We start from the raw sequence: 9,138 nt of genomic DNA, 5'->3' as shown, positions 1-9,138 counted from the left end.
GTTCTTAGTGCTCGGTTATTTAGCCAATGAATTAAGACATTGGATTATGACAAATACAGACTATCAATATTTCATGCACAACTACATCAGTCAGAAGTCAGAAATGTTTTACACTTAAAAAGTCTGCTGAATATAAGGGGCTGGATGGGGGTCCTTCATTTCTGTATTCTTTAATTTTTTAGGTAACTTTTCTCTATTCTTTATACTTTTTGTACCTTATTCTCTATTCTCTATGTTTTAGCACCCCATTATTCTCTATTTTTGTTTACCTATTTATTTCTATATGTTTTATTTTGTTGGCGCGTTTTTGTATAGTTTTGGTCCATTATTCTCTATTCTGTAAACCCCCATATATTTCATGTAAAACCACATGTTAAAATAAATGTCAAAAATTTATTTAATGTACAATCTTGATGACTTTGTTTTATTTTTAAACTCATAATTGTGTTAAGGTTTTGAAATTTGTTTTATATTTGTTTTGACGTATCATTGTTGAGAAGTCATTATTGTTATTGATCCCTTTACATGAAATGCACCCATAAATTTTGCGTGCATTTATTAAAATATATCCTTCAAGAGTACTTTATTTAAAAGTATCATACAAATATTTGAAAATCATTGCTATTATCTGCAGTTATTCTATATTTACTGGTAAACAATTCCTTTAAATCAGAAATTACTTAAGGATAAGTTTTTTTTAAATGTGTATATGGACTATTGTTAGTGGTAAAACACTTTTGTTCTCTGTGTATAATACTACATATTAAGCAATGACCATTTGAAAATTTAAGGTGATGAAAAAAGCAAATTTTCTCTGCAGTTAACGTTGCAGACGTAAAATGTTTAAATCTACATTAAATGCCAATCTGCCTAAGAATCAGGCAGTGGTGAAAACATGACGAACAAAAACCCACTCTAGTTGACATTAATATATGTTCAAAATTTATAAAGGTGCACGAATATAACATTCGTTTCCTTTTCCTGTTCTGGTAATTCAAGATATAATTTGGTTGAAATGCACTAGAAATAAACAATTAGGGGGAGCTAACTAAATAATTTGCTATCATTCTAACCAAAATGTATCTAGAGATTTCTCGAATTACCAGACAAGCAGAAATGAAACACCTACAATTTCTAACTCAGGATGAGGGTAACTTCAAAATAGGATGGTTAGGTCGGTGGGTTTTTTTCGGCCATGTTTTGATTTTTTCATAGGCTACGCGTACCCACATCCAGTTTTATAATAAAATGCCATCGGATCGGGAATGAAACGTGAAATATATACGGAATTTGTCGCAATTAGTGAATAAATTGATTAAAACTACTTAGAATTTTTATAAATATTTATATATAGGTAAGTGAACAGTTTTTCTCAGTAAATAAATATTCTTAAAATGGAAGAGAGTGATATACACGTGGGGAAGACGAAAGAAGAGAGAATCATGCAAATGGATATGTATCAAATGTCAAAAAAAACCTACATGATCAGGACTCTTTGGCCTGTGATTGTTGTTTCGACTGGCAACATTCGAAATGTGCAGGGTTGAAATATGTGCCAAAACAATCATATTGGATATGTATATTTTAATATATATATTTAATAAGTCTTAATTAGTTTCATGAATCTTTTATAATTGGTTTAATTTGACATTAATCATATGGCAAAATTTGGGGTAATTTGCAATTTGCATAGCGGCCATTTTGCCTTATCATGACGGCAGCCATTGCAATAGGATTATATAAGCCCCTTAAATAAAAATGCCAATATGCCAATACCTATCTCGAATGAACAATTTGTTCGCATAAAGGTTAATTGTACATGTTTTTATGCTTCTGTGGTATTCGTTGGTAATAAGCCAGACCCTGCCGGAAGTTGCCCGATCCCATGATGCCTTCTCTCTCTTTCCGGTAAACCAAAGTCAAGACGACAGTAACGAAATTCTACCAGAAAGCCATCCAAGTGATTAACGCCAAGAAACGTCTTGGGTAAGTTCATATATTTACTCGGGATCACAACATTGGCGCTGCGAGCACTAATTTGCGTGGTGATTTGCAATTTAGGGCTCATTTTGTGAGTTGAGGCGTTCGCTTGAGGTTCGCTTCAACAGAATTTCCCGCGGTAAAGGATTCGGGGGAAACCTTTGCCGATCGTTTTTTGTTGTGTAATACTCTGGGAGAGCATATTACATAACATCAAAGGGGTTTTGCAGCGCGGTAGAACCCCTGTTTTTTGCGTAGTATTGAGTATTTGTTGTTTTTTTGTATTTTCAAGACGACTTGGATCACGTGACCTGGGAGGAACGGGGAACCAGTCGTGTTGTTATTGTTCTGTTTACCTCTGATAACTGCAGACCAGAAGGACGGGTTACCAGTCGTATTATTGTTCTGTTCGCTTCCGCTACTAACCGCAGACCAGAAGGACGGGTTACCCATAGCGGAAGTATTTGTTATTCAATAAAATAAAATAAAATAAAAACATCTGTATTATTAAAAGTGTTGGTTGTTGTTGTTTATTGATAAATAAATAAACTTTGTTGAAAATCAGTGTTAATTGTTTACAGTTACAATGTCCATTATAAACATAAACACTTGTAGCTTTCAAGAGTTACTTCAGCTCCCAGGTATAGGAATTAAAACTGGGGAGCAAATTATGGACATAAGGGAGGGCAAGGGCTTTGTGACTGAGTCAGACCTAGCCACAATTTCCCATCTACGAGTGACAATGGCCCTCTTGTCCAGACTTGACTTCAATCAAAATGGGGGTGGCCAAAATAGTGGGCCACCACCTGAGGCCCAAGGCAGGCATAATGAAATGCTGAACAGGGTTAACACACTAGTAGATGGGGGACACGTTGCCTCACAAAGCACCCCATCACGGGTACATGTCCCATCAGCATTTAACCAAGAGGCATGGCATCAGGGGCAAAGTCCTGGGCCCTGGGATGGGCCCAGTCAGATGGACTCTGCCTTTCTTGAGTGTAGCCCATATCCCGGGGATGCTGGAGCTAGACCTAAGACCCCCGAAAATTGGGATGGGGGATACAGGCAACAAATTACAAAAAATGAGTCGAGTCAACCCATGATGGGTGACCCGAACCAAGGTAATCCCCAACATCAAGGGAGTAGTATTAAGACCAAACAGCACTGGCCAGGGGAAGCCAGTGCATGGGACAAAACCGTCCCAACCAAAAGGGGCGCACCTTCATACCCCATGGGTCACACGAGCAACTATGCAGGTCAGGGGTCAGCACCCTGTACCCAACCAGCTCACACTGGTGGGGGACAGTATGAAACACCCCGCAGTAGGTATGGCAAGTGGCAAGACAACAGGGGTGAGGACCAAAGGCGGACCCCTGCCTGTGCCTATGGGGATAGGCAATCCCATAATCCGTACAACCAAGGGTATACACCGGTGCCCCCACAAGGGGTCACCACCGGGGGGAGCTACGGGCAACATGCTTACCCAATGCCACACAATGAGGATAGGCCCAGGGAAAACATAAGGGGACCTGACAGCAGAGGTGGGGCACGAGCAACTTTAGGTGCAGTCTCTAAAGTTAGCAATGCCCCAAAAAATATTAAGTATGACGGGAAGGGCAACTGGCAGGCCTTTTTCACAAAATTTGCAAGGTACGCAGAGGTTTGTGAATGGGGTCCGCAGGAATGTAAAGACCAACTTTGCTGGTGCCTTGAGGGGAAGGCCAGCGAGTATTATGCCCTCATAACGGAAAGAGACAGGGAGGTGAGTTATAAGGAGCTTGTGGAGAAGCTCCACAAGCGCTTTGGTTTCAAGGCACTCCCTGAGACCGCCCGGGTCCAGTTCAACAATGCCCGGCAAGCCCCTGAGGAGTCTCTCGAGGACTGGGCTGATCGGGCGTTGTCCTTGGCCACCAGGGCCTTTAGAAACCTCCCTGATGACTATATGTATGAGCAGGCCGTAATGCGGCTGTGCCAGGGTAAAGAGTTGGGGGTGCAAGTCTCAAATCTCCAGCCCCAAAGCATAGAGGAGGCCGTAGATAAAATACGGCTATTCCAGCACAATACCCAGGCAATATATGGGAAGCCAACTAGGCGTGAGGTTAGGCAGGTAATGGGTGGCCGGTATGACGACCACCCAGAGGTGTTCCACGAGTACCAGGTACCGCAGTTAAGGGCTACTATGGCCCCTGAGAGGGCCCCAGCGAGTACTTGGAAAAGTGAATTGGAAAAGACCAATAAAAAATTTGAAAATAAGTTGGGTCAAGTGCATGAAAAATTGGATGACATGATGGACCAATTTAGGAAACTCCTCACTCGCCCTCTGGCAAGAAGCCCCTCACCGGGCGGACGGCCAGCAACAGGAGAATGTTTCCTCTGTGGGGAGAGAGGACATTTCAAACGGGACTGCCCAAAATTTAGGGGAAGGTCACAATCAAGAAGCCCATCCCCATATCGAGGGTCTGGGCGGGAAAGTGTATGTTATCACTGCTATAAGCCTGGGCATATTCGAAATGAGTGCCCAGATCTGCGGTCTAAAGAGAGAACTGTCACTTTTGCTGACCAAACTCGTACAACACCAAATTCGTTAAACTCCAACGGGGCAGCTCCACAGGTCAGAGCAAGCCCCCAAAAATAGAGTTTGGCCTGTCAACAGATGTGCAGTTTAGGGATCAAAATGTGGGGGAAGTGACCTTGGGATATCATGGTCCAGAATCAGTTTGTCAGGGGAAAGAGGTAATGCCCATAAAAATACAAGAGGCAGAGGGAGTGTTATCATTAGAGTCTGGAGGGGAGGGCACCCTGGACACAGAGTCGGAAGTGGAGGGCACCCAGGACCCAGAGTCTGTAAATAACCTAGCGTCTGAGTGCCCATTAGAGGATAAGGAGAATGCTTCCTCCGATTCAGAGGAGGAAGTCATTCAAGACCATGGAGTTGACCGTCACTTGTCAAAAACACTGATATATGTGTTGCGGCATGGTGCCAGTAAATGGGGACTCAAGGTTCTCCCTGGGGGATTTGTGTATGTTGATGAGCTCCTGTCTAGGCACCCAGGGTTGTCGGGGTACACCCTTAAGGAGCTCACCCGTTTGGTTGGGGTAGACGTGGACAAACGTTTAGAGAGGGACCAAGATCATGGTTGGTGGAAAATAAAGGCAAACCAGGGGCATTCCATTGAAGTGGGATCTTTTGGTATGCCCTCAGTAGAGGAAAACACTGTTGCCCATGCCTACCACTACACAACCATGCTTGCCTGGGGGGATATAGAAGAGGAAGGATTGAGACGGATGAATAGGCAGCACATTCATCTATGGAGTGAGGTACCCCCCACCTTCAAGCCTCATTTGGAAGTACAGATAATGATAGATGTACCAAGGGCTAAGGCCGAGGGTTACGAGTTCTTTTGGGCACCCAGTAGGGCTATATTATGCCCGGGTAACCAGGCTGGAGTCCTGCCCGGCAAGTTCTTTATGGGGGTTCTTCATCTAGACTCTGGAGAACAAATCAAATTTGGACGCCCTATTGTTCAGTCAGTGCTTACCAAAGATCAGGGGGACCCTGGGGGTGAGGAGAGGGGAGAAATACCAGGGAGCTTATGGTTTGAACGCGAAGATACAAGCCCGGCAGCAGTAACTATGGCCAGTTATGGAGAACCCCAGGGTAACTGGGACTCCACTGAAGGCCATAGCCCTCTCAGGGCGGTAAGAACCATTGATAATGACCTAGAAAATAATGAGGAAACCCATAACAGTGGGGCCTCCTCTTCAGAGGGGGAAGCAGACACCACATTAGTGGATGAGGAGAACGATTGTGAGATAGTCACTGTCTGTCAGCTCCGTTCCGGAACGGTATTTAGGGTACCCATTAAAGTTCAGGGGCAGAGTTTGTTTGCCGTAGTGGACACTGCGGCAGAAGTGACCCTTATATCAGAAGAGGTATACAGGTCCCTAAAATCTGTCCCACCCATCCTCAGGGAAGTCATCATGAATACAGCAGGAAAGGGGATGCAAATGAACGGGTATGTTGTCGGGCCCGTGAATTTGGAACTGGGTTCCAAGCTTATACAGACAAATCTGTACGTGGCCCCTATAGAGGACGACATGCTGTTGGGTTTTGACTTATTAAGGGCACATTGTATCGACTTACAAATGTCCGATGGACAGCTGCGGGTAGGGGACGAGGTCATACCCATGACTATGGGCAGGCACCCAGGGTAGCTAATGTGACAATACGTAATAAAATTACGGTGCCGCCCAATTCAGTGATGAAGCTCAGCTGTCAGGTCAACTGCGAAATGCCAAGTTACATTGTCGAGGCAGGCAGTCACTCTGGTCGTTTGGTTCCCCGCACTTTACATGCAGGGGGGAGCCAACCAGTAGTGTGTCTGATAAATACTTCAGATAAGCATGTACATGTGCATCAGGGGGAATTAATTGCCCAGGCAGTAGAGGTGGAGCCCATAGAGGTCCCCACAAAGGTACGAGTAGTAGGTACAGGGGTGGGTACTGGCTCAACAGAGTCGGACCAGGGAGTCCCAGAGCATCTCAGGGACCTCTTTGATCGCTCCAAGGCACTACTGGGAAGCCAAGAGCAAGAAGCTTTGGCATCTCTGTTAAGGGAATACGGGGATGTCTTTGCAGCAAGTGAGTTTGATTTAGGGAACTTTTCAGCCATTGAGCATCAAATTGACACCGCGGGACACCCTCCGATAAAGCAACGAATGAGAAGAACCCCTATCGGGTTTGCTCAGGAAGAGGAGGCCCACTTAAAGAAAATGTTGGAGGCAGGGGTCATTCAGCCCTCAGTTTCTGAATGGTGCTCTGCCCCGGTACTGGTAAGAAAGAGGGATGGGGGGGGGGGGGGGGGGGGGGGGGGGTCAGGTGGTGCATTGACTATAGATCCCTGAACTCGACCTGTGTAAAAGATGTGTTCCCGTTAGCTTTAGTAGAAGAGTGCCTGGATACCCTTGCAGGGAATCGATGGTACTCTAAGCTGGACGCTAACTCAGCGTATTGGCAAGTGAAAATCAAGAAGGAGGATAGGTCTAAAACCGCATTTATTTCAAAATACGGCCTTTTTGAGTTTGCCAGGATGGCATTTGGGCTCTGTAATGCCCCAGCTACTTATGCCAGGGTCATAAGCTTGGTTCTAAGGGGGTTAACCTGGGATATAGTGTTGGCCTTTCTGGATGACATTTTGGTTCTGGGAAAAGATATAGCTTCTCATCTGGCCAACCTGAGGGCAGTCTTACAGCGCTTTAGGGAATACGGCCTCAAGCTCAAGCCAAAGAAATGTGAACTGTTTCAAGAACAGGTAGAATTCCTTGGCAGAGTAGTGAGCAGGCAGGGTATGAATATTGGCCCCGGCTATATAGAGGATGTGAAGAAATGGCCAACCCCTCACAATACTAAATCGGTAGAACGTTTTCTGGGGTTCGCCAACTATCACCGGGCTTTCATTGAGGGGTATTCTAAAATCGCAGGCCCCCTTGAAGATGTTACAGGCAAAAGGTCTTTCACATGGGGGGAAACACAGCAGGAGGCATTTGATAAATTGCGGGAGGCTCTCACCTCTGCACCCCTACTGGCCCTACCAAATACCTCTGATCCATTTATCCTAGACACAGATGCCTCAGACTATGCACTAGGGGCAGTTTTGTCCCAAATACAAAACGGCGAGGAAAGGGTAGTTTGCTATGCCAGTTTTACTCTAACTCCAGAGCAAAGGCGGTACTGCACTACCCGGAAGGAGCTCCTGGCAGTAGTACGCTTCACCAGACAGTTCCGGCACTACTTGCTGGGAAGGAATTTTGTAGTCCGCACAGACCACAGTAGTCTCACCTGGCTGCTTCGCTTTAAGCAGCCTCAAGGGCAGCTGGCCAGGTGGCTCGAGGAGTTGAGCCAATATCACATGGAGGTGCGACATAGGGCGGGCTCCAAGCACATAAACGCGGATGCCCTGTCCAGAATGCCTATTGACTCTCCATGTCAGGACTTAAAAATCGATGTCAACCTGGCAACCCTGCCATGTGGGGGTTGTCCATACTGTGCAAGGGCTCAAACACAGTGGTCTAAATGTATGACCGATGTGGATGATGTGATCCCATCGGCATCCAAAGGAACAGGTGTGGGGGGACGATCTGTAAACGAAATACTGGTAACTGGCCAAGATCCTGCAGAGGTTGGGTTTTTAGATGAAATACCCGTTGTCGATCCAAAAACAGCTGATGAGGGTATTTGCATATCACGGGTGACAGTGGCCACTGTAGGTAGAGATGTGGTGATAGTCCCAGACGACCCAGAATGTTCCATCCGGGTTGTCCAGGATGGGCTTGGGGTGGTGTTAGGGAAATATTCTGTTGAACAAATTTGTGACGCACAGAGCAAAGACCCTGAATTTAAGTGGCTCACTGAGTGGCTTGACGATAACAGTTGTCAACCTGCTCAGGGGGACCTGTTCCGGAGTAGCCAACCAGCAAAATTTTACTGGACAATCAAGGAACGGTTCAGTAGGGATGGACGGGGAATGATAATGTATCATGCAAAAGATGGAGAGGGAAACAGGTTGCTGGTGCCCCGAGAATGGAGGAGGGACATTATGGAATTATGCCATGACATCCCCTCAGCTGGGCACCAGGGCATGACTAGAACCCAAGAAAGAGTAAAACAGTTTTACTACTGGCATGGGCTTAAAAAGGACTTGGAGGGATATGTAGCAAGTTGTTCGCCATGTAACCAGAGCAAGAAACCGAATAAGACTGCAAGGTGCCCAATGACAATGTTTCATGCTGGGGCTCCTATGGAGAGAGTGCACCTCGATTTTGTAGGGCCCCTACCAAAGTCAGATAGAGCAAATGAACACCTGCTCATGATTGTAGATCAATTCAGCAAGTGGGTGGAGTGTATCCCCCTCCCCTCTCAGACGGCTGAAGTCACGGCAAGGGTGGCTGTTAACGATTTTTTCTGTAGGTTTGGGTATCCATACGAAATATTTACAGACCAGGGACGAAATTTTGAGAGTTTACTCTTCCAATCAGTTTGTGAGCTGCTCCACATCCACAAGGCTCGGACCACCCCATATCGCCCTTCTGCTAATGGCCAGGTGGAGAGATTTAATCGCACCCTCCTGGCCTCCATCAGGTGTTTTGTGGGGACCAATCA

This window comes from Mytilus californianus, unplaced genomic scaffold (assembly GCF_021869535.1).
Source record: "Mytilus californianus isolate M0D057914Y unplaced genomic scaffold, xbMytCali1.0.p SCAF_10, whole genome shotgun sequence".
NCBI lineage: Eukaryota > Metazoa > Mollusca > Bivalvia > Mytilida > Mytilidae > Mytilus > Mytilus californianus.
Note: the sequence above shows the minus strand (reverse complement) of the source record.